This window comes from Pinus tabuliformis, chromosome X (genome assembly GCF_031772625.1).
Source record: "Pinus tabuliformis cultivar Carrire ecotype Pingquan chromosome X, CPIR1, whole genome shotgun sequence".
NCBI classification, from domain to species: Eukaryota; Viridiplantae; Streptophyta; class Pinopsida; order Pinales; family Pinaceae; genus Pinus; species Pinus tabuliformis.
The window spans coordinates 283647836-283674465 of NC_142308.1; the positions used below are offsets into that span (position 1 = coordinate 283647836).

General features: G+C 37.3%; 1 pseudogene; it reads left to right on the forward strand.

Moving 5' to 3' along the window:
- The first annotated feature begins 20375 nt into the window (after positions 1-20375).
- LOC149139505 (lysine histidine transporter-like 8) overlaps positions 20376-26630 on the forward strand; it is a 157976-nt pseudogene continuing 151721 nt past the window's right edge.

The window sequence follows — 26630 nt, forward strand, 5'->3', positions numbered from 1 at the left end:
ATAAATCTATATTGATATGATATTTACAATAACATACACATATATGCATATGCACATTTTCTCAACCAGAAAAAAAAGGATACGATGCACATATGAGCAACAAGGGAATGTGGAGGCTCACACATGTACCCTCAAAGTAATACCAGGATTCAGTTCCTTCCCAGGATGTCCAGAATCTAGTTTAAAATTTAAATCTACACCCAATGTCCGACGGTACAATCTTTCACCACTTGTCCTCTCATACAATAGTTACTGACTCATTGTTCGATGGAACACTCTCAATGTGTATCTAATTCCATATGGAAATGCTAATGACAAAAATAGATCCATCCCGGTCCTTACCTTCTCTCCTACAGAGTCCCTCGGCAAATCTGGCCACCCCTTTCCATTAAATCACACACCTTCTGAGTTTCATGGGCATCCCCTTCTCTTATACACAGTCCCTTGGGTGACCCCTACCCTGGCAAGGTTTCCTCACATCATAAGGTCCAAAAAAAAAGGCAAATCCTTTCCTTAAAACCATCATACCGATCATAGTATGTTCATGTAAATCAACGGACACTACTTTATACCAGTGTCCCATAATGGCCCTGCTCCTCAAGTGCTTTACAATCATACTATTTTCTATTACAATTCCTTTTTGTTGTTGTTTCTAATTCTTGTAGTCAGTTTCAGCCACCCAAGCCAGACATTTCCATACTTTCTTGTACAAATCACATAGTTCCCATTATATTAAAAATATTTAAAATAAATCCAAATCATAACTCATCGGTAGCCTGTTAATAAGGTATACTTGCAGTTATGTTCACATCTTCTCACAACAAGCCAAACCAACCCTTGACAAAATCATCATCTATAAACATACCACATCTAATTAGCTCAAAACACAACCATCATAGATCAAAATCATGAATCACATGCAATCATCATAAACCAAAATCATATATCGTAGGTAACCATCATAAATTGGAATCATAGATTAGATGCATAATAAAACTAAAATAAAATATTGATACTTATCCTTCAATCACTTCTCACTTCTAACTTTTTCCTTTGTCCCTTTCGTACACACACCAGATTGGTTTCTACACCCAAAAAGCACCTACTACCTTCTCTCCTCTTTAATCACATACACATACACACAATATACATCACAACACATACAACCACACATGACATACAACACCATGCAATACATGTACGTACACCTTACATACAACACATACACTTACATCCAGTGTATGACGCAACTCATACACCTACACTAGGTGTACAACATGACACAATACATACACCTACATCCAGTGTACAACACAACTCAATACATACACAAAGTACAACACAACAAATACACATTTCATTGTACCACGACTACACAATGCACATACACAATACCACATGTACACAAAACAACATGTACAACTTGCACATAATACCATGTGTGCATGACACAACATGTACGACATGTAAAACAATACCACATGTATAGCATGTGCAAAGTACCACCCATACATAGAACCACCTACGCAACATATACACAACACCACATGTACACAACTGCACTTGCACAATGTGGACACAACACCACATGTACACATCACCACCTACACAATGTGTAACAGAACCACATTGGACATCATGTACATATCACCTCATGTAAACAACACCACATGCATGACATGTACACAACACCACTTGTACACAACACCCATGTACACGATACCACATGCATACAAAACCAGATTTACAATCATACATATAACACCACATGTACATAGCACTAAATGTACAGCATTCACACTGCGCCATATGTACACACCATCGCATATGCAACGTGAAAAAAGAACCATATGTACACAACGCCGCATATCCACCATGCACACAACACCATCTATATATAACACTACATAAACAACATGTACACAATGTTATAACTCAAAATTTTCCTTAGAAGTTATCAGAAGAAGGAAGAAACCGAGGTAACCACAAAACAATCTTTTAAGTATAGGCTCTAGCCAACCTATGACTCAGAGAGGGTTGTCTCTATATAATTTATCTTTGCTTTTCTAGGATTTTAGGATAGTTCTTAATGTTTATTGGGGTTTTGGTTCTGAATTGAAGGTTGGGTGGTGGAATTCTTGGAACAGATGGATAGAGAAAGGTATTTAAGCCATTGGGCTATGGAGTCAACAAATGGATAGTAGAACTGGATTAATTCATTAAAGGGAATATTCATAGGGCAAGCTAGCAAAGTAAAGTGAAATTTTGTAGGTCGAATGGGTGAAATGATCCTAACCAAGGTGAAAGAGCACTTAAGAATCCTTAGATCGAGGTTAAAATGAAGAACAAGGAATAATCATGAACAAAGGGAAATTAAGAATCCTTTGCTATATATCACAAGGAATAATCTAAACTAAGGAGCAATCAGAATTCCTTAACTTAGATTTATGAAGAAAACATTAAATATGCATAACGGTCAAGACAGAGTGCAATTAAGCAATTTCTGAGATATCATTCCATGTTATAGCATTCAGGTTTTAAGAGATACAAGACTGTGGAAAAACTTGAAGAAAAATAACATTGAATGTGAGAGAATACTTATTTGAACTTTGCTTTACACAAGAATCTAGTGAAATATATTATCTTTATTCCTTGATCCAGCTAGCTAATCTAGTCATTGATATAATAGAATTTGAGACTTAAGAACAAGAAGTCTATAGAAATGTTTGGAATCCACCCTACATACCTCGAATGGTGAAGTATATATACAAAAAATTATTACAAAATATCTCAAACTGATTTGAGATTAAATTTAGGAAATACAAATATCATCTTGCAAGAAGATAGAGACAGATAATGAACTATTTCATGGTTTCACTTTTTATTTGGTACTTCTGGCTATTATGGTTGGATTTGTAGCCCTTTATGTTGTCTTGTAGTTGTGGAGTTTCACGCAGGAGTCTTCTTTACTTTCATCTTTCAACTGACACTCTTTGACCTTGATGTGTTGTTTTCACCTGTTTACCTGGCTACTCCATTTTGACTGTGCAGTAACTTTTTGTTATAAATTTATCACAGTAAATCGGTCATTGTCTCCCGCCAGTCTGCATCAGGTAATTTTACATTCATCATTCTCCTAGAATTGGGTGAAATTGATTGTTACTGGTAGTTGATGGAGGCTGCAGTGGCTCGTATAGTTTTGGTACGAACTAATGAATGAGTCGGGCTATCTACAACATCTGTGGAGCAATCGTGGAGGTTTGTGAGCGATTTAGCTGGTTGCAGGAGTCGCAATGGCTTTTCTGAATTTTCAATGGTAATTGGTGACAAGAGTGAAAAGAGGGGTAAATGGGCTTTTATAGTGAAAATGGTTAATATTTGGTGAGTTCATTGATTGATGAACAATGGCATCTTTTCAGTTAGACAGGGGAAAGAGTTTAGGAGGGACATCAGACCGCTTTTGTGGTGCGGGCAGTATTTGGGAGGGGCCACCCGATTCCACTTATCATGTGACACGTAGCGTCAGGGATCAGGGGGAAAACCGCCTTATCGGGCAGGTAAAGGGCGGACATTAGGTCGGCTCGATATGGATGCAAGTTGTTGAATGAGGAGGAGGGAGATCGTATGGTGATCAGGATGTGAATCTGCACGACGATTTATACAAAAAGTTTTTGGGGGGCCCATGGGTCTAATCACCAATGGTATATGATTAAATTAATACTTAATCTCATCGGGGACGATTTAATACAGGCTTAAAGACTATGGGTGGGGTTTTAATATATTTGTGGGATATGGGGTAGTAATATAGTTTATAAATAAACTAAGGGGTGGGGTTAATCTATATAAAGGATTTAAATACATACGAGACAATGGGTTTTTTGGAAATTTATATAATAAAGTTAAAAACATTTATATGCAGTGAAGTGATTGGAAGGGGTATTGTACTTAGGTATATGGAATGTTATGGGCATTCCATACACTTAGTACTTTAGGATAAATGTATTTCATGGGTTCTTTACATAAAATATGTTTATAAAGGGTTTTTCCTAGGTAAGAGAACTTAACCTTAGGAAAAGGGGTTTTGTAAGCGGGATGAATTATTTATAAGGGAATTTAACACGTTTCTTTCTTAAGTCATCAAGCCGAGGGTCCGGTCCCACCAGAAGTCAGAGAAATTCTCTGAGCCTCTTTGACTTAAAGAACTATAGGTATTAATACTTTTATTGTGAAAGGCAAGTTAGTAACTATCATAGGGGTTAAAATGAATGAGGGGGTCTTAAGTAAATCATATTGTCAACCATTGTTTTTGCTTTGTCCTCTACTTATGCACTTTTGAAAATTGCATTTAATACGATGACATAAGGGCATTTATATAATCATATGACATTTCTGCAACCTTTCTTCTACTTATCCACCCATTCATCCTACCATTGTTTCTTCACTTTATTAGGGTGCATTTAGGCTAGCAACCCTTATCAATATTTTTCTTTTCTTGACAAAGTAAACTATCTAATTCTAACCTTATATTATCCAAGGGATCATATTAAACTGATGAGATCCTTTTATTCACTCTACCTATATAATGATCTCCCAAGATTACACTGTTTGGTTGGATTTTATTCTCTAACTATAAACATAAAATTTACAATATGAAATAACCAAGATTAAATAGCTTGATGACCATGGATTATGGCATGAATAACAAGTTGCACACAATCATTATTATTCATAAAAGTAAATAGTAGTGGAATTTGGACTTGCAACACTTTCATGGTCTTTTTATTTTTGGGGTTCATATATTTTCATCTTTTTTACCTTCTCTTATTATTTTTTGTCCTTTGATTTATTTTTTAGGACCTACCCTCTTTACATTTTTTACTTTTTATAATATGACAAACATTTCTAGAAAGCAAAGGTATGTACAATATTACAAGGCTTAACCTTAGTCATTCAAAATTATGACTCCTATTAGTATAGGAACCTAACAGTGGCTCCACTTGGGGATGGCATTTCCTTGTAAAATGTCAAGAACACCATCAACTAGTAGCCTGATCCATTGGGCCAATCCCACACATGTATATGCTCTGTTGTATAACCTTTGTGACTAAAACTTTTGAACTGAAAATACACCCTTTTCTGCAAACTCAAATCTGATCTAACATAAACTTGCTGCCGAAAAACTGAATTTATTGAAACTAAAATCCTACCTACTTACACTAATCAATTTTCTGACTGCTGGTTAGGCAAAATGAAACAACCAATGCAACCATTCAAGCATTATATACATTGGTGGATTTTGCTGCTTGGGCTTGTTTGTGATTAAAATTGAGATTCTAAAGCCAAATATAACCTTGTCAACCAATGAGAAGATAAGGAAATACTTGCTTTCCTTTGTAGACTCTAAAAATTGTACAAAAGGATTTTCCAAAATATATACACTATTGTTCAACTAATTTAAGCAACTGCACACTTGTTCTGTATGGCTTCCATGCCATCAAACTAAAATATCACTTCTACCTTTAACACCCTGCAGAGTTTTAGATGAGCTTTGTGATGATACTTCTACTGATTGTAATGTCTATTTGGTGAAACCATTATCATCTTGATTTTGACTCTCATAGTTTGTTAATGGAGAAAAATTCTGATGGCATTCACCCTCTAACCTATCAACTATTGGACTATAAACAACTTGAAAGGATTGCTACGACTTATTGCACATAGGTTTGAATGGAACTTCATAGGTTTTTACAAGATGCTTATGTTTTTCTTCAGAGATGTTACACAACATTTCCTTGAAATACTGAAATGATTCAAAACAAAGAGGCAAAGAAGCTCCACTTATTTTCAAATTTTCTGCACTTTCTTCCTCACTTTCATAGCTGACATGGATTAGATGGCCATTGTTTTCAAGTTGGTGACATTGGATTTCCTTATTTCCCAAACTAGCTTCTGATTGCTCTGTAAAGTTAGTTTGGATTTGAAGAACATGATTATCATCATACTGATCATATTTGGGTAAATCATCAAAAGAAGTAATGTCATCAAACATACACATTAGATCAGGAGATTTCTCCTCCACATATTGCTCTATGAATCTATCTTCTGATCTATGGTAGTTGGAGTTAGTAGGAATTTGTTCATGAATATCAACCTTTTTCCTTTGTGAAATAAATGTGTCATGGTGATCTTGAGCAAAAAATTCATCTTTCATGGTGGTCTTCTGCATCCTTTCCTCTATTTTCTTCATCAAAATGTCGAGTTTTTCCTCTATAGTGTTGTTTTCCTCTGCTTCTGCTTTCAAATTTTCTATTCTAATTTGCAGATTAACTTCTACATCTACTGCCATGTTCTGCATTTGCTCCAGTGTTGAGGGATTTATTTCTCTAGGCTGAAATTCTATCTTTGGATCAAATGCTCTTGGGTAATGCAAAAGCGTTGAATTAGGGGGTGGTCTTATATTTGATGGCATTGAATAATAGGCTTGATTAAATATGTTTGAAAATTGTTGTATTGTTTCATCTAGCTGTCTTTTTAACTGATTATATTCTTCTATGATTACAAGAATATTGACTTTGATTATCCATCTATCAAGGAAAATTTTGACAAACTATTGGAATTTTGAGATGCTTGCAATAGGTAAATTTTTGAACCAACTCTTTACTCTACTTTGCAAAGAAAGAGAAAAAGGCCTGATAATAACATCATCTTCATCAATTTCAAATAAGTCTACATAATTTTCAAAACCTTGAATATGTTTTTGAGTAGTGATACCATTCTCTCCATCTAACCTAGATAGATGCTTGTAATAATTTATGGGGAAAGCATGAAGTGTAGCAGGTAAAATGAGTAGTTTATATCTATTAGGAACTTTATGAGGTACTGGACTATGTACGGGGATTGTATGATTAGTCTTGATTGTTTGATGCTCCTCAATTGGAACAAGCTCTTCATAAGAGTTTGAATATTGTTGTTCAAATGTGTAAGGAGAATTTATATCTACACTTTTCAAAGGGAAATAATAAAAAATTAATCTAAAATCTTCTCTAAAATATGATATACATTGAAAAAATTTATCGATAAAAAAGAACATAATGTCTTGTATAAAAATCCAAGTTAAAAGCCTGATCTTTTCATACAGTTCTTTTAGGTTCATTCCTCCAGTGGAGTCTTGATTGTGGAGTTGATTTGGAGTCGCCAGGTGGATGATTTTAACCTTTGTGTGTCTGATCATTGTCCACCATCATAGATCAGATTTAAACCTGTAAAACAATTTTGAAGAAAATGTTAGTTCTCCCTAGTGGAGTCACCACTATGCTATCACTCAAAATTTTCCTTAGAAGATATCAGAAGAAGGAAGAAACTAAGGTAACCACAAACCAATCTTTTAAGTATAGGCTCTAGCCAACCTATGACTCAGAGAAGGCTCTCTCTATATACTTTAGCTTTGTATTTTTAGGATATTAGGCTAGTTCTTAATGTTCATTGGGGTTTTGGTTTTGAATTGCAAGTTAGGTGGTGGAATTCTTAGAACAGATGGATAGAGCAAGGTCTTTAAGCCATTGGGCTATGGAGTCAACAAATGGATAACATAACTAGATCAACTCATGAAAAGGAATGTTCACAGGGTAGGCTAGCAAAATAAAGTGCAAATCTATAGGTTGAATGGGTGAAATGATCGTAACCAGGGCGAGAGAGCACTTAAGACACCTCAGACCGGGGTTTAAATGAATAACATGGGATAATAATGAACAAAGGAAAATTAAGATGTCTTTGCTGTAGATCACAACGAATAACCTAAACTAGGGAGCAATCAAGAATTCCTTAACTTAGATTTGTGAAGAAAACATTAAATATGCATAATAGTCAAGACAGAGTGTAGTTAAGCAATTTCTAAGATATCATTCCATGTTATAACATTCAGATTTTAAGAGATACCAGTAAGACTGTGGAAAAACTTAAAGAAAAATAACATTGAATGTGAGAGAATACTTATTCTTACATTGCTTTACACAAGAATCCAATGAAATATATGATCTTTATTCCTTGATTTAGCTAGCTGATCGAGTCATTGATACAATAGAGTTTGAGACTTAAGAACAAGAAGTCTATAGAAATGTTTGGAATCCACCCTACATACCCCGAATGGTGAAGTATATATACAAAAAATTATTACAAAATATCTCAAACTGATTTAAGATTAAATTTAGGAAATACAATTATCTTCTTACATGAAGATAAAGACAGATAATGAACTGTTTCATGCTGTCCCTTTTTATTTGGTACTGCTGGCTATTATGGTTGGATTTGTAGCCCTTTATGTTGTCTTGCAGTTGTGGAGTTTCACGCTGGAGTCTTCTTTACTTTCATCTTTCACCTGACACTCTTTGACCCTGATGTGTTGTTTTCACCTGTTTACTAGGCTGCTTTGTTTTTACTATGCAATAACTTTTTGTTGTAAATTTATCATAGTAAATCAGTCATTCTCTCCCACCATTCTGCATCGGGTAATTTTACATTCATCATTCTCCTAGAATTGGGCGAATTTGACTGTTACTGGTAGTTGATGGAGGTTGCAAAGGCTCGTACAGTTCTGGTAAGGACTGATGAATGGGTTGGGCTGTCTGCAGTGTTTGTGGAGCAATGGTAGAGGTCTGTGAGCGAATTAGCTGGTTGCAGGATGTAGGTTTTAACCCCGTACAAAAATTACCTGCATACGAATCCCAAAACACAGAAAATAAACAATGTGAGAGCATAACACATAAAAGACATATACACAGAGATTTTCCCTTGGATAAAAAAATCGAGACTACCAGATTGATTTTTCATTATGATCCTTTCAATTTTACAATACATATTTATACATGTCGAAGCATCCAATGCCATGGACCGAAAACCATCGCATCCAAAACCATGGACCGAAAAACATCACATCGAAAAACATGTTCGAAATCATGCACGAAACCATAGGTAGGTCCGCCCAACCTAATATAGGGTCCAAAATTTTTTTTTTACGGGGTTTTGCCCCAAACCCCATAGAGTGGGCTTACTTGCACCCCCCAAACCCCTTGTGATCCCCCCTGCTACACAGTCGGCGCAACGAAGGGGGGGCTCCGCCCCCCTTCTAATCCCCCAGTTAACTATGTGGGCTAGTCATGGAAAGAATATAACACAAGGCAACATTCTCCCACTTGTTGTTTTCTTTCCAGAGGGGGCCACAAGAGAGCTTAGTCATTTATCCAGCTACAAAACGCCCATTGTTTCTCTAAACCAAGAGAACTTCTTAGAGCTCACAGATTTTGTCAATGCATCTGCAGTATTCTTCAAAGTGTCCACCTTTACTAGCAACACCTTTTTTTCTTCTATCATATCCCTCACAAAGTGATACTTAACATCAATTTGCTTTGTCTTTGAATGATATGCAAGGTTCTTTGCCAAGAAAATTGCTCTTTGGCTGTCACAGTCTATCCTTATAGCTCCCTGTACAAACCCCATACTTGAACACAATCTCTACAACGAAACTACTTCCTTGCTTGAATGAGTGGCTGCCATGTATTCTGCCTCTGTAGTTGATAGTGCCACTACAGATTCTTTCTTACTCATCCAACTGACCACACCTCCAAATAGGTTAAACACATACCCACTTGTAGATCTTCTCTAATCCAGATCTCTAGCCCAGTTTGCATCAACAAAGCCATGAATATCCAACACTTTGTCCAATCATGGTCTTCCCTGGTAGCACAAACCATAATCACTAGTGCCACTCCAATACCTGAAAACCCGCTTCACTATTGTCCAGTGCTCATTCCCTGGTTTTGACATAAACCTGCTCAATACTCCCACTGCAAATGCAATGGCTGGTCTAGTACAGACCATCACATACATCAGGCTACCGACTGCACTTGTATATGAAACAAGGGACATGTCCTCTTCCTCTTCTTATGTCTTGGGACACTGTTCAGCAGATAAATTTACACCACCAGGAATAGGAACCTTCACTGGTTTACTATATTGCATATTAAACCTCTCCAATATTGTCTCAACATACTTCCTCTGCTTTAAACAAATCTTTTTCTTTTTCCGATCTATTTTAATCTCCATGCCCAAAATATAGTTTGCAGCACCAACATCTTTCATGTCGATTGGAGGACAAATGGGTCATCAAATCCTAGATAATTTCTTTGTCATTTCCAACCAGCAACATATCATCAACATATAAGTCCAGATAAATAACACGGTCACCAATTAATTTAAAATACAAACAGTGATCTGCTTTGCTTCTGGTGAAGCCAAGTCCTTGTATAAATGTATCAAATTTCTAATACCACATCCTTGGTGATTGTTTTAACCCATACAGAGACTTCTTTAACTTGCATACCAGTTATGTCTTACACTTCACCACAAAACATTCAGGTTGCTTCATGTATATCTCCTCTTCTAGATACCCGTGAAGAAATGTTGCCTTCACATCCATTTTTTCTACCTCAAAATCAAAACCAACAACAACATATAAAAGTAATCTAATAGAAGTTACCTTGGCAACAGGAGAAAAAATATCACCAAAATCAATTCCCAGCACCTAGGAATAACCTTTTGCTACCAACCGAGCTTTGTATTTCTCCACCTTTCCTTCTGCATTTGTCTTCTTGTTGAACACCCATTTGTTGCCAGTGGGTTTCATTCCATCCGGCAACTCCACCAGATCCCAAGCCTGATTTTTGTGCAAAGATGCCATTTCATCAACGATGGCCTCTTTCTAGAGTTTTCCATCCTCTGAATCTACTACTTCCTTCATAGTTCTAGGATCATCATTAGTAATAGATAAAGCAAAATTTGAACAGAAAGCAGATGGACTATACCATTCTAGCTGCCTTCTTTCTCGAACTGATCTTCTCACACCCGGAGTTTGTGGCTCTTCATCTTCTGATTCCTCTACTGCTGTAGAGTCTGATTCTTCCTCCTTTAGCTCAAACTCTATCTTCTCAGGTTCCTTTGGTTGGACTTCATTTTTAATAACATCTTTCACCTCTCTGAACACCAAATCTTGGCTGTACACAACCTTCCTTGTTACTGGGTTCCAAAGCTTATAACCCTTTAAACCAACCTTATACCCAATAAAGATGCACCTTTTAGATTTACTATCCAACTTGGTTCTTTTATCCTTTTTGTTATTGTCAGTATCTACATACTTCCATCAGAGATCAAATTTGCTCTTTGCATTTTCATTTTAGGGGTCCCATACTGATTTTTTTTTACATCATTTCATTAGGTCATGTCAAGTTGATCCACTGATGGTTATCTTCTCCTCAGAAAATTTAATTTCTCCCTCGTAAAGTACACTTGCTGACCCATCTTCAGGATGTATTCGGTCATTGTTTCATGGTCAAAATGTAATCATGTTTCCATTAGGTCTTAGGGCATGCTTTCATTAGGTCTTAGAGTTTCATTTCCAAGGTCAAAGGCATGATTTAAAGGTGTAAATAAAGGGCAGTAAGGGGATGAGGATGATAAATAAATCAAGAATGATTGTTAGTAAGTCATAGTCACTGTACAATTATCTCTTTAACTAATGTAATTTTCACCTAAAAAACATGTTTTTGAGGTGAAAACAAATTATTTTGAGTTAATTTATATTTTATGTAATTTAAGTCACTTTATGTAATAAATGATCCTAGCTGCACCAACGAATCTCTCCTTTCTACAAGACAATGAACCACTGCAAAAATCTGTTCAAATTGAGCATCATCCACCTCAAAAGGAACAATGAATAAAATTCATTAAACAAAGATTTGAAAAAGGTAAAAAAACATTAGAAAGTGGGTTTTTCTAATGAAAAATCAAAATCTACTCCTATATAAGGTCTCACATTTCATTTCCAAACTTATCATTCCTATTTGGCAAAGAAGGAGTCCAAAAGTGTAGAAGAGAGGAGAAGTTGAGTGAGCTTTGGGCCAGGGTGAAGTGGTGCTGCGCTTAGGGAGGTTGGCGCCACGCATTTGGTGTAGTGGAGGTGGTGTTGCGCGTTCAGGTCATAGAGCTATGTGTACAAGCTGAGCGCTGTGCATAGGCTGATTTTGGTAGTGTAAAAGACAACTGTGCTATATGTTTAGGAGGGCATTGCGCATTGAGCCAGCAAGGGCCAAAAAGCCTCCTGCTACCTAAAAACATCAAAAATTTCCCTCTCTTCCCTCAAACAAGTAAGTTTCCTCACTGTACTTCATCATTGGTTTGGAATTGAAGTTTTTAAAGATAACTAATAATGACAAAAGTGAAACCCTAGATTCTTCCTTAATTATACCCTAGAAACCTTAACCCCTATTATTTTTCCCATCACCTGTCACTAAAGCCCTAAACCCCTTCCCTATATCACTCCAAACATTTTATATCCCTTTGTCCTTCATCCCAAAATATATACTTTAAAAAAGGACCCAAGCCCCTCTCCCTTGTTTTCATGATTCATACCCTCCCATTCATTCCCTAGTCCACCAAATACCTCACAAGGTCATCTCCCATTCCTTTATTCCTAATGACTCTTGCTCACTACCTTCATCCCTTTTCTAAGAGTGCAGAACCTCAAAATTTGCGAACATGGATAGAGAAGACAGAGACTATGAGGAGGAGGAAAACAATGGCAGTGACAGTTTAGCAGATAGACCTAGGCATCAGAGAAAACCACATAAGGGAGGAAGAATTATCAAGGAAGAGCCATCAAACGTTAGAGAATTACAGACCTCTTAGTTTTCTGTCACTTGTTTAAGGCATCTAGGGAGCTATGGGTTCTGTGAGCACGTAGAGAGAGTTCAACACCACCTTGAGCTCAACAAGCTTTTTGTAGCTAATCTTCGAGACAACAAGGTGACTCTTGTTGGGATGACATTTACAGTTTCACCCTCCATTATTGCGGATGCAACCATGATTCCAAATGTAGGGGAGAAGTGGTACAAGGCACAGGACTTGGATGAACACTATTATGAGCCTTACATCCAGCCCAGGTACAAAAATTAAGCAAAAAGTCTTTTTCCTTTCAGATTTCTTGAATACAAGTAGGCCTCCATGATGAAAATCATCATGAAATATTTCACTTGGGAGGGTAGATTTTTTAGACTGCACACCTATCACATCAAGCTTCTCGTGCATTTTACCAGGGTGAGAATGTTAAACCTCCTTTATTTCTTGTTAAAAAATATTGAGAAGGTGGCCCACTTTGTGCAGAAAAAGCCATACCCTTAGCAAATGAGAAGTATTTATCATTATTCCCTGATTAAGATGATTGTGCTTCATCTTATTAACCTCCTCAACATCTCCTAGGAGACATTTGTTTCTCATGACATCTTTAGGGGTCCTCAAATTCCTCCACCAGTGTCCCAAGAATCAGGAGGACCTTCTAGCAGTGCTCAGGTGAAGACAAATGAGAAGGCCAAAGAGACTAGAGCTACTGAGGTGCCCGGGACCTACATGACATACTAGAGGGGCACAAGAAAATTGTTTGCAACTGATAGGCAAGTGTTTGTTCCACAGGATGTGGAAGGGACCTTGCCTTCTTCATCAACTCATAGGCAAATGCTTGCTCCACAGGATGTGGAAGGGGCTTTGCCTTCTTCATCAACACAGTAGGAACAGGTGCAACAATTGCACAAAGGGAAAGAAAAGATGCAGGTGGAAGATCTTGATGATGAGGAGGAAAGAGACTTTGATTTGATGGAGCATGATGAGCCAGAACAACATTATATTCATCATGGCATAGAGACAATTGACTTAGAGGCTCAGGATGAAGCAACAATAGAGAACATCATCATATAGGAGAAAGAGGCTCAAATCCAAGCATTGATGGAAAACTTAGAGAGAGCCAATTATGTCAACGCATATCTAGAACAAGAGAATAAGAAGTTGAGTGATAAGCAGGTCCTCATGGAGCTAGAACTTCTCAAGATAAAAGGACAAGGTGACAAGGGTAAGTCAGCAATGCAAGAGGAAGAGGCACCAGTCACTTTGACTCCAATTGAGAAGGAAATTGAGGGTGATAGAGAGATTTGGCTTGAAAGAGTCAATTTGCACTTAGAGAAGCTATTGCAAAAGGCCAATAGGGACAACCAGATCATCAGGCACATGGCCTACCACTACAGGACCTGGAACAAAATTTGGAACATGAGGGTCAAATAGATGAAAGCAAGGCTAAGGCGGGCTCTAAAAGGAAAAGAAGAGGAGGGTAGGCTTAGGTTGCTTGCTAAAGCTTCCTTGGATCATTAGGGTACTTGAAGATGGTGTTGCTCACCAATTTTGGTCAAGTTTGGAGGAGATTTTGTTTTTTGCAAATTTTGAAAACTTCAAACGTAGAAAATCTAGCTCAACACATAGCACCACTCTCTTTGCACTTTTCCTAGGGGCATCTAATGGGAAAATGGCTTGATTTTTTGGATTTAGAGAAATGCATACATGCACCCTATGCATTTGTTAAGTTTTTGACGTAGAACTGGTTCACCAAAAAGTTAAAAAATTACCCTAACATTGACCTTTCTGCCACTTTTTGGACACACAGAAGCAGTCTTGGGAGAACCAACCTTTGGGGGGTCAAATGAGCTTCCAATGAAGAAATTCCATGTGTTTTGGAAATTATATTTGAAGATATTTCCCATGAGCTATCATCACATCAATTGGGATACCGACAAGGCCTCCAAAAGGTACCTAAAAGTGGCTCTGCGCGTTGGACCAATAGCGCAACGCGTAGGACAAATTTTGCATAGGATGGCCATTTTACTGTGTTTTGACTGTGATCATGGATTTTATCTCATGGAGGATGTTTTACTGATGTAAATGATGACTTGGATTGTAAATATGATGGATAATTAGTAGTAGATGGTAGATTCATTAGATTAAAAGTCATTTTGAGCACAAATCAATCAGTTTCCTCACTTTTAGAGGCAAGTTGTTAGGATGCCTAGATTCTAGTTTCTTTTTCAGTATTGGTTAGATTAGCTCCTCATTGTAGGGATTAGACCCCTGAGGATGGGAGGAGGTTGAAACAATTCCTATTTATTCTTATTCTTTCTCATTGTAAATGTTTGGACTCAGCTGGATGCTTATGCCTTGATTGTACATCATTTTGTAGCAGTTTAGCAGGAGATTAATAAAAATTACAGCGATTTCTTTGGGATCCATGTGGTATGAAGTTTAGTTCAGTTTCTTCTCTTGTGATCATATGTTAAAATGTTTTGTGTACTTCATTAATCATCTCATTGATTCTAAGTGAATGTTTTCAAGTTGATAGGTAGAATCCATAACATCACTGCTCTACTTTGGGGAAATATTCACCATTATATGTTTTCTACAGTTTAGGAAGGATCCATGGTAATAACATGCTCTTCCTAGCTTCTCACTAGTCTTAAAACACCTCACCCATCAAGCCCTAGAGTGCTAAACCATATGCCTACTTTTCCCCATTAAAAACCATACAATTTTGACCTAATCCCCTAGCCTAATTGTCTGGCTCCTCCTGATCTAGCAAAACCTTTTCAAAATCAAATTAAATATTGTGCTACTATACCTAGCCAAATATCATTTTCCTGATCGAGTCATCTTGGTTGAGATCCTTAGAGAGATCCCTCTCCTAGCCTAGTAGGGCTAGCTACCTGGCTAAGCGTGGTTTGTTGTTACCCTGGCATTGCCTTCCTTCAGCCTGAGGCTCAATCCAGGTGATAACATAGTGGCGACTCCACTGGGGACACGAAATATTAATCACCCAAGTAATATCTTTCACTTGAATTCTTAATCTTGTGGATGATGAGTTTTAGAATTTAATAGGCTGAATTGGAAAGTTGTAAATCAATATATAAAATTTCAAAATTGAGCATACTGGCTTCTCGAAAGTACACTAGATCCAATCCAGATCCAAATCCTCCAACCATTGTCAGTGATCCTCATAAAATTGGGTGGAAATCTAAGAAAGCTGTAGAGAAATTCAATGTAGCAGAAGAACAATCAAGTGAAGTTTTCATTCCTCGTGTTCATTCACTCCCGGAAAGGTTAGACACTTTGCAAGATATTGAGTTTGATATTCATTTTGAGCAAAGTCTATTTCACAGTAAGTATTTGAGTTGGATTGATCAAATAGTTGTTGATTCTTCTATATCTCTTGATAACCCCGTTGAAGACTTGTTTACACAAAGTAAATCAGGGTCACAACTTATTCATGCTCTCGATTAGTTGCAGAACCTTACTTCAAGCGTAGACACTTGGGTGAAAAATAGGCCATCTTTTGATTTTCAAAATATCTCCTTTACATCTACTACAACTCAAACAATCCCTTACCCACTGCTTTCATCTTTACAGATTGTTCATACTACTCCAGTTGTTGTTAATCCCTTGAATATACTGAGTACCCCAATCCTTACTTTAAATCCACCTCCCCCACCTCAAGTTATCACTGCCCGATATGCACCCCTTGTTTTACCTCAAAATCTTGGTGCCATGCCCATTGATTATCAAACCAAAATACCTTTCTTTGATGCCACTCAAACCATTACAGCTCAGCAGCATGTAGATAAAATGAATGATTTCTTTGACCTCCATGAAGTAGAAATTGAAGATGTGACGATGAGGTTGTTTGTACAAAGTTTTGGAGGTGAAGTTCGGAAATGGTTCAGAGCCTTACTAGCAGCTTCTATCACCACTTTCCCAATCCTCCATAGGCAGTTCCTGGATCGATGGGAGGTGAAGAAGAATCCCATTTAAAAAAATTTTGGAGTATGAGAACACCAAAAGAAATGTTGGTGAGAGTGTGCAAGACTATTGTGTGAGGTTTAATGCAGTATACAATGCTATTCCTGCAAACATTAAACCACCGGAGGGATTGGCTTTGCTCAAATTTCCGGATGGATTCGATACTGATATGGCATATCAGTTGCAAGAATGTGATCCTACAACACTAGAAGACATGCAAAAGAATGCTTTGAGCGTAGAATCAAAATTGTTTGCCAAAAGATTAAGAATGAGATCTGAGAAAAGGGTGACCATGAAAGAAGAAGCATCTCCTTGATATGTGAAAATGGATACGCTGATTCGAAAAATGGAGCAGATGGTTGACTGGTTATCCATCACATATAGAATTGAACCTTATATATAGAATCCAAATTTTAGAGGTCAGCAGTAGCCTCAATTCCAAATCAAGCAGAGAGAACAAAAAGCACCAGAGCAACCAGCACAACAAAAAACAACATATCAGAACTCCCTTACAACAGAGTTATGTTCAAGGAATGGAAGAGGAAAATGAGGATGATCGGATTATTGAAACAAATCACTTTTTCATTGCTGATGGTATGCTCATATTTCTGACCAAAGATGAAGAATATGTAGAAGTTATAGACATTCAAAAGGATGAGGACTACATGAATGCTTTGACTGCACAGCAGAGGCAATATTATTTAAGGAGTTGAGATGTACCAGTCAATCCCACTCAGAAAAGAAATGATGTGCAATCAAAGAATGATTCCTCAAACACTCAGAAAAAAGGAAAATAGCTTGCTAATCCGAATCCAAGCAAGGTACCATCGACAATTATCGCTGCAAATGAGAAGAACAATCAACAAAAAGAGAGTGCAATGAAAGAGAAAATAGATAAGAAGGACATTGGTGTCAAAGAGGTAGAGAAAGTTTCATCTTTTAATTTAGAAACTGAAATTGCTAAATTGAAAGTGTCCATTCCTTTGACTGAGCTGGTTAAGAATAGCAATTATAAACACCATGTATCTAGAATATTGCAAATAGATCCTTTCTCTGACATGGTGAATGTCAAGGATGATCATCCTGAACTCATTTGTTTTCCAGCCATAGAAGGTCAGCCTGAAAATAGTGAACTTCCTCCCTTTTATCTGAGTCTTAGATTGCATGATTATATTCTCCATAATGCTATGTTTGATTCTGGAGCTTCCCATAATTTGATTCCCAAGGCCATTATGGAAAAATTGGGCCTGGATATCACTCAGAAATATCATGATTTGTACTCATTTTATTTTGGTAGAGTTTGTTGCATTGGTTTCATCAAAGATTTGGTGGTTTCTTTAGATCAAATCCCAGCCAAAAGTGTCTTGATGGATGTTGTAGTTGCTTATATACCACCACGATTTTGTATGCTCTTATCTAGATCTTAGCGAGCCAAACTCAAAGGCAATTTACAACTTGACATCTCTTATGCTACAATCCCTATTTTCGGTCAATTGAGGAAGTTATACCGGGAAAAGAAAATGAAGTATATGATCAGCAGTAAAGAGAAGCCTGTGAATCATTCGATAAATGTTGTACATAATGATTTAGAGTCTTTTGTTTTGTACTCTGATAGTGGATTGGATGATGTAGATATTCAGCTTGTAGAAGTAGATGATGTACCAGAAATTTCCGAGAATTTTAGAGTAGTTCTTAGTCAAGAAAAAAGAAAAAATAGTAGGTTCTTCTGAGTAGCCTACACAGCAGCGAAAGGTCAATGAAGAGCAGAAAAATGAAGTAATCAGCGAAGGTAAGGTTGAGAATAAAACGAAATTCCATCATCTAGAAGATGAAGTCGGCCTTGGGAGCATGGACATCAATTGTGTTGTGGGGAACCATGGTGCCTGTATTGGAATTTGGATTTGAAGCCCTGATTTCCAGCTTGCCAAAGTCCCAAGTAATGTTAGAGTATATTCCTACAAGTTAGCTTTTGTTTGCTCTAATAATGAAGAAAAGTATGAGAAATTGATTACAGGACTAAATTTTTTGAAGAAACTGGGCGTGAAAATGATTTCTATTTATGGTGATTTAGAGTTGGTAATTAAACAAGTAAAAGGAGAATATCAGGAAAAACATCCATGGATGAGAGCCTACAGAAATGCAATTCTGGATATTTTGAAGATGTTTCCAAAATACACTTTGAAAGTAGTACCCCAAAGTCAAAACATCATTGAAGATTCACTCGCCACTGCAGCAAGCAATTTGAAGATTCCAATGAATTCTAGTCAGACATAGGCCTACTGTTCCTGATTATTTGAGGTATTGGAAAGTTTTTTGGGATGACAATGAAATTAATATAGTTTTGCAGAATGAAGGAAATTTTAAGAATGCTTTCATTGATGATGTTTGCAATTCCAATGAATAAGATATTGAGGTAAATCAGATGGAGGTTTTACAACTAAAGGATAATATTATTCCTAGAGGTCTCATACCTTTAGAGGAGCTCTTTGATCAAGATGATGTTGCGAGAAAACCAACCTTGGTTCCTATGGACAAAGGAGTTGAAGATGTAAGTCTTGGAACAACAGACCAGCCCAAGCTTGTAAAGTTATCAAAAACATTGTCTCCCGAGGCAAAGGCTGAGTAAGTTAAGTTACTTACTGAATTTTCTGATGTTTTTGCGTGGGATTATTTAGATTTGAAAGTCTATGACAAGAACATCATTCAACATACTATTCCTATCAAGCCAGATCAAAAACATTTTAGACAAAAGTTGAGAAGAATCAATCCAAAGTTGCTGCCATCCATCGAGAAAGATGTAAATAGATTGTTTAAAGTTGGCATCATTGCTCCAATTAGATTTTCTGATTGGATTTCAAATTTAGTCCCGGTACAAAAGAAGACCAAAGAGATAAGGTTCTACATAGATTTTTGGAACCTCAATAAAGTGTCCTTAAAGGACAATTATCCTCTTCCTAAGATGGACCATATTCTGCAAAGAGTAGTTGGAGCATCACGAATGTCACTACTAGATGGCTACTTGGGCTATAATCAGATCTTGGTGCATGAAAAAGACCAAGACAAAACTATCTTCACAACACCATGGGGAATGTTTCACTATGCCAAGATGCCATTTGGGTTGAAGAATGCCAGAGCCACTTTTTAGCAGGCGATGGACATAGCTTTTTCTAATGAGAAGGATCTTTTCTTGGTGGTCTATTTAGATGATTTGACAGTATTTTCTGGTTCTCATGATGAGAATTTGCACCACCTAAGGATTGTTTTTTCAGAAATGTAGGAAGTTTGGGATTTCTGTAAACCTGAAAAAGAGACTTTTTGCCATGGAAGAAGGTAAACTCCTTGGTCATATAATTTCTAGAGATGGTATTCACATTGATCCTTCAAGGGTGGAGGCAATCCAGCAAATAGACTTTCCACACAACAAAAAGGAGATTCAAGCTTTCAATGGTAAGATGAATTTCTTACGAAGATTTATACCGAATTTGGCTGAGCATTTACATGAATTAACTAATATGTTGAAGAAGGAAAACTCTATGAAATGGACATAGGATGCCATGAATTCACTCAACTTGGTAAAGTTTGCTTTAACTGCAGCTCTAGTTTTGATCAGTCCTGATTATACTCATGATTTTATTATATTTTCATTTTCATCTAAGCACACTATGGCTGTGGTGTTGATGCAAAAGAGGGATCAGGGGGAGAAACCCATTGCTTTTTTTAGTATAACTATTAGAGATGTTGCTTCGCATTACAATATCATTGAAAAACAAGCTATGGCTCTTATAAAAACATTGAAGGATTTCCGAGGCTACATTCTGCATTCACATACCATGGCATATGTTCCTAACACAACTGTCAAAGATCTTCTCATTCAAACTAATCCGGAGGGAAGGAGAGGTAAGTGGATAGAAACAATGTTGGAGTATGATATTGAGATTAAGCCTACCAAACTGATCAAAGGACAAGGGTTGGCAAAACTAATGGTTGAATCAAATTTTCATGCTCTAGACATAAATCTCATTACATCAATGTCAAATGAGGAAGATGGTGGCTCACTCATTCAAGTATCAGAAATGTTTCTCAAATCACCTTGGTATTATGATATAGTTTATGTTCTTCAGCATCTTTCTCCGCCTCCTAGAATGTCGAGAAGTAAAGGTAGATCACTAAAACTAAAGTCTGCGAAATTCTACATTTTAAATAGTGCTCTCTAATGGAAAGATCCGGGAGGGGTTCTGCTTATTTATTTAGTTGAAGATGAAGCTCAACAAGTAATGAAAGACTTTCATGGAGGTGATTGTGGCAGTCATTTGTTTTGGTAAACAACAGCTAACAAAGTGTTGAGGGCAGGATATTATTGGCCCACTTTGTTTTCAGATTTATATAAGACATGTACCATGAGTTGGCACGAATGTCAATTTTTTCAAGGAAAAAGGAAGTTTCTTCCTCTTACTTTGAAGCCAATTGAAGTAAATGCATCTTTCCAGTAGTGGGGACTTCATTTCATAAGAGAAATCCATCCTACATCATCAGCACAACACATATCGATTTTGACAGCTACCAATTACTTCACCAAGTGGATTGAGGCCATTCCGACAAGGCAAGCCATGAACATGGTAATTATCCAGTTTCTAGAATCTAATACCTTATCTCATTTTGGTTTCCCTCACAAGATTATAACAGATAATGTAGCAGCATTTAAGTCAAAGAAGATGGTCAAGTTTTGCAACAAGTACAATATTACATTGCGTCATTCCACAACATACTACTCGCAGGGCAATGGATTAGCTGAGTCGTCAAATAAATCCTTGGTGAACATTATCAAGAAAATGTTGGAGGCTAACAAGAAGAATTGGCATCGAAATCTTGTTAATGCCTTGTGGGCCGACAGAGTGAGAAGCAAGAAATCAATAGGTATGTCACCTTTTGAGTTGGTTTATGGCACTGATATGATATTTCCCACATCACTTGCAGTCCTGGTCATGAGATTATTACAGGAAGCCGACAGCAAAGAGGATGATATTCAACGCGGGATTAACCAAATGATTCACCTTTAGCAAACAAGGGAAGAGGTCTAAAAGCAATTTCCAGATGTAAGAGAATATAAAGAAAATTTATGACCGCAACCAAGGCAAAAATGTTTCAGCTGGAAGATGTAGTGTTGCGATGGAATGCATGAAATGGAGAAAAAGGAAAGAATGATAAGTTTGTCAATCTATGGAAAGGACCATATAAAATTTTAGCCTATTGAGGACAGAATGCATTTTTGATAAAGGAAATGGATGGTCAAGAGTGCTCGGGAGGACTAGTGAATGGTAGGCTCCTAAAACACTACTACTTTTGATGATCTTCCCTGAAGTTGCTTCACCTCCATTGTATATACCGGTTTACTTTTCCTTTTAAGATTTAAAGTACACAGTCATTTGAGCTTAGGGCCCGAAGAGAAGGCTATAAAGCTTGAATGGTTTGTGTAAGTTTGGTTGGTTTTGTTTTGATTCGGTTTAAAGCTGGTTAAGAGACAATATTCAGTTTTGTATTGAGTCAACATTGAGAAAAGAAAAGAGGTTTTTTCAATTTTTTATTGCTTTGACTGTATTGGCCCAATCAGCTAGGCACTTGGTCTACGGTGTTCTTGACACATCCATGGAGCTACCATCCCCAATAAGGCTAATGTTAGTGTCAGTATCTGCATGCTTCCATCATGGATCAAATTTGCTCTTTGCATTTTCATTTTAGGGGTCCCATACTGAATTTTTTTTACATCATTTCATTAGGTCATGTGAAGTTGATCCATTGATGGTTGTCTTCTCCTCAAAAAATTTAATTTCTCCCTCGTAAAGTACACTTGTTGACCCATCTTCAGGTTGTATTCAGTCATGGTTTCATGGAAAAAATGTAATCATGTTTCCATTAGGTCTTATGGAATGTTTTCATTAGGTCTTAGGGTTTCATTTCCAAGGTCAAAGGCATGATTTAAAGGTGTAAATAAAGGGCAACAAGGGGATGAGGATGATAAATAAATCAAGAATGATTGTTACTAAGTCATAGTCATTGTACAATTATCTTTTTAACTAATGTAATTTTCACCTCAAAAACATGTTTTTCAGGTGAAAACAGAGTATTTTGAGTTAATTTATATTTTATGTAATTTAAGTCACTTTACGTAATAAATGATCCCAGCTAAACCAATGCATCGCTCCTTGCTACAAGACAGTGAACCACTACAAAAATCAATTCAAATTGAGCATCATCCACCTGAAAGAGAACAATGAAGAAAAGGCATTAAAGAAGAGATTTGAAAAAGGTCAAAAAATATTAGAAAGTGGGTTTTCTAATGAAAAAACAAAATCTACTCCTATAAGGTGTCACATTTCATTTCCAAGATTATCATTCCTATTTGGAAAGGAAGGAGTCCAAAAGTGGAGAAGAGAGGAGAAGTTGAGTGAGTTTTGAGCCAAGGAGAAGTGGCATTGCGCTTAGGGAGGTTGGCGTTGCGCGTTTGGGGCAATGGAGGTGGCGCTGCACATTCAGGTCAGGGCGTTGCACGTACAGGCTGAGTGCTGTGTGTAGGCCAATTTTGGCAGTGTAAAAGAAAACTGCACTCCGTGTTCAAGGGGGCGTTGCGCGTTAAGCCAACAAGGGCCAAAAAGCCTCCTGCTACCTAAAAGCATCAAAAAATTACCCTCTCTTCCCCCAAAACAAGTAAGTTTCCTCATTGTTCTTCATCATTGGTTTGCAATTGAAGTTTTTAAAGATAACTCACAATGAAAAGAGTGAAACCCTAGATTCTTCCTTAATTATACTCTAGAAACCCTAACCCCTATCATTTCTCCCATCAACTGTCACTAAAGCCTTGAACCCCTTCCCTATATCACTCCATAATATTTTATATCCCTTTGTCCTTCATCTCACAAGCTTTAATTCAAAAGAGGACCCAAGCCTCTCTCCCTTGTTTTCATGATACATACCCTCCCATTCATTCCCTAGTCCACCAAATACCTCACAAGGTCATCTCCCATTCCCTTATTCCTAATGAATCTTGCTCACTCCCTTCATCCCTTTTCTAGGAGTTCATAGCCTCAAAATTTGCAAACATGGACAGAGAAGACAGAGACTATGAGGAGGAGGAAAACACTGGTAGTGACAGTTCGACAGATAGACCTAGGCATCAGAGAAAACCACACAAGGGAGGCAAAATTATCATGGAAGAGCCATCAAACCTCAGAGAATTGCAGGCCTCTCAGTTGGCTATCACTTGTTTCAGGCATCTAGGGTGCTATGAGTTCTGTGAGTAGGTAGAGAGAGTTGAACATCATCCTGAGCTCACCAGGAATTTTGTAGCCAATATTTGGGATAACAAGGTGACTCTTATTGGGGTGACATTTACAGTTTCACCCTCCATTATTGCGGATGAAACCATGATTCCAAATGTAGGGGAGAAGTGGTACAAGGCACAGGACCTGGATAAAGACTATTATGAGCCTTACATCAAACCCAGGTACATAAATGAACCAAAAAGGCTTCTTACTTTCAGATTCCTTGAAGACATGTATGCCCCCATGATGAAAGTCATCATGAAATATTTCACTTGTGAGGACAGATTTTCTAGACTCTACACCTATCACATCAGGCTTCTCATGCATTTTACCAGGGTGAGGATGTTAAACCTCCCTTATTTCTTGTTCATAAATATTGAGAAGATGGCCCACTTTGTGTAGAAAAACCCATACCTTCAGCATTTCAGTACTCTTTATCATTATTCCCTTATTAAGATGATTGTACTTCATCAACTTAACCTCATCAAGATCTCCTGGGAGACATTTATTGCTCATGACATCTTCAAGGGTCCTCAAATTCCTCCACCAGTGTCCCAAGAATCAAGAGGACCTTCTAGCAGTGCTCAGGTGAAGAGAGATGAGAAGGAGAAAGAGTCTAGAGCTACTGAGGTGCCCGAGACCTACATGACATACCAGAGGGGCACAAGAAAATTGTTTGCAGCTAATAGGCAAGTGTTTTCTACACAATATGTCGAAGGGGCCTTGCCTTCTTCATCAACTCATAGGAAAATTCTTGCTCCACAGGATGTGGAAGGTCCTTTTCCTTCTTCATAAAAATAGCAAGAATAGGTGCAACAGCTGCACAAAGGGAAAGAAAAGATGCAGGTGGAATATCTTGATGAGGAGGAGGAAAGAGACTTTGATTTAACGGAGCATGATGAGCTAGAACAACATTATATTCATCATGGCATAGAGACAATTGACTTAGAGGCTCAGGATGAAGCAACAATAGAGAACATCATCATACATGAGAAAGAGGCTCAAATCCAAGCATTGATGGAAAATTTAGAGAGAGCCAAGTATGTCATCACATATATGGAACAAGAGAACAAGCAACTAAGTGATAAGCAGGTCCTCATCGAGCTGGAACTTCTCAAGATTAAAATACAAGGCGACAAGGGTAAGTCAGTAATGCAAGAGGAAGAGGCACCAATCACTTTGACTCCAATTGAGAAGGAAATTGAGGTTGATAGAGAGATTTGGGTTCAAAGAATCAATTTTCACTTAGATAAGCTATTGCAAAACAGCAATAGAGACAACTAGATCATCAGGAACATGACCTACCATTGGACGACCCAGAAACAAATTTGCAACATGAGGGTCAAACATATGAAAGCAAGGCTAAAATGGCCTCTAAAAGGCAAGAAAGGGAAGGATAGAGTTAGGTTTCTTGCTGAAGCTTCCTTGGCTCGTCAAGATACTTGATGATGGTGCTGCTCACCAATTTTCATCAATTTTGGAGGAGATTTTCTGTTTTACAAATTTTGAAAATTTCAAACACAGAAAATCTGGCTCAACACGCAACGCTATTGGCACTGTGCTTTTCCTAGGGCAACCCAATGGAAAAATGGCTTGCATTTTTGGATTCATAGTGATGTTTACATTCACCCTATTCATTTGCTAAGTTTTTGCGGTAGAACTAGTTCACCAAAAAGTCAAAAAACACCCTAAAAATGACCTTTCTGCAACTTTTTGGATAGACAAGCAGTCTTGGGTGAATCCACTTTTTGGGGGTCAAATGAGCTTCAAATTAATAAATTATAGGTGTTTTGGAAATTATATTTGAATATATTTCGAATGAGCTATCATGAGATCAATTTGGATTCTAGGAAGGGTTCCAAAAGGGACCTGAGAGTGGCACTGTGTGTTGGACTAGTGGCGCTACGTGTAGGACAAATTCTGCATAGGGTGGCCATTTTACTGTATTTTGACTGTGACCATGGATTTTATCTCATGGAGGATGCTTTACTGATTTAAATTATGACTTGGCTTGTAAATATGATGGATAATTAGTAGTAGAGGGTAGATTTATTAGATTAAAAGTCATTTTGAGCACAAATGAATCAGTGTCCTCACTTTTAGAGGCAAGTTGTTAGGATGCTTAGGTTCCAGTTTCTTGTTCAGTATTGGTTACATTAGCTCCTCATCTTAGGGATTCAACCCCTGAGGATTGGAGGAGGTTGAAACAATGTCTATATCTTCTTCTTCTTTCTCATTGTAAAGGGTTGGACACAGCTGGATGCTTATGCCTTCATTGCACATCATTTTATAGAAATTTAGCGAGAGATTAATAAAACATGCAGCTATTTCTTTGGGATCCATGTGGTATGAAGTTTAGCTCAGTTTCTTCTCTTGTGATCATATGCTAAAAAATTTGTGTACTTCATTAACCATTTCATTGCTTCTATGTGAATGTTTTCAAGTTGACAGGCAGAATCCATAACATCACTGCTCTGCTTTGGGGAAATATTCGCCATTATATGTCTTCTACAATTTAGGAAGGATCCATGTTAGTCACACATGCTCTTCCTAGCTTCTCACTAGTCTTAAAACACCTCACCGATCAGGCCCTATAGTGCT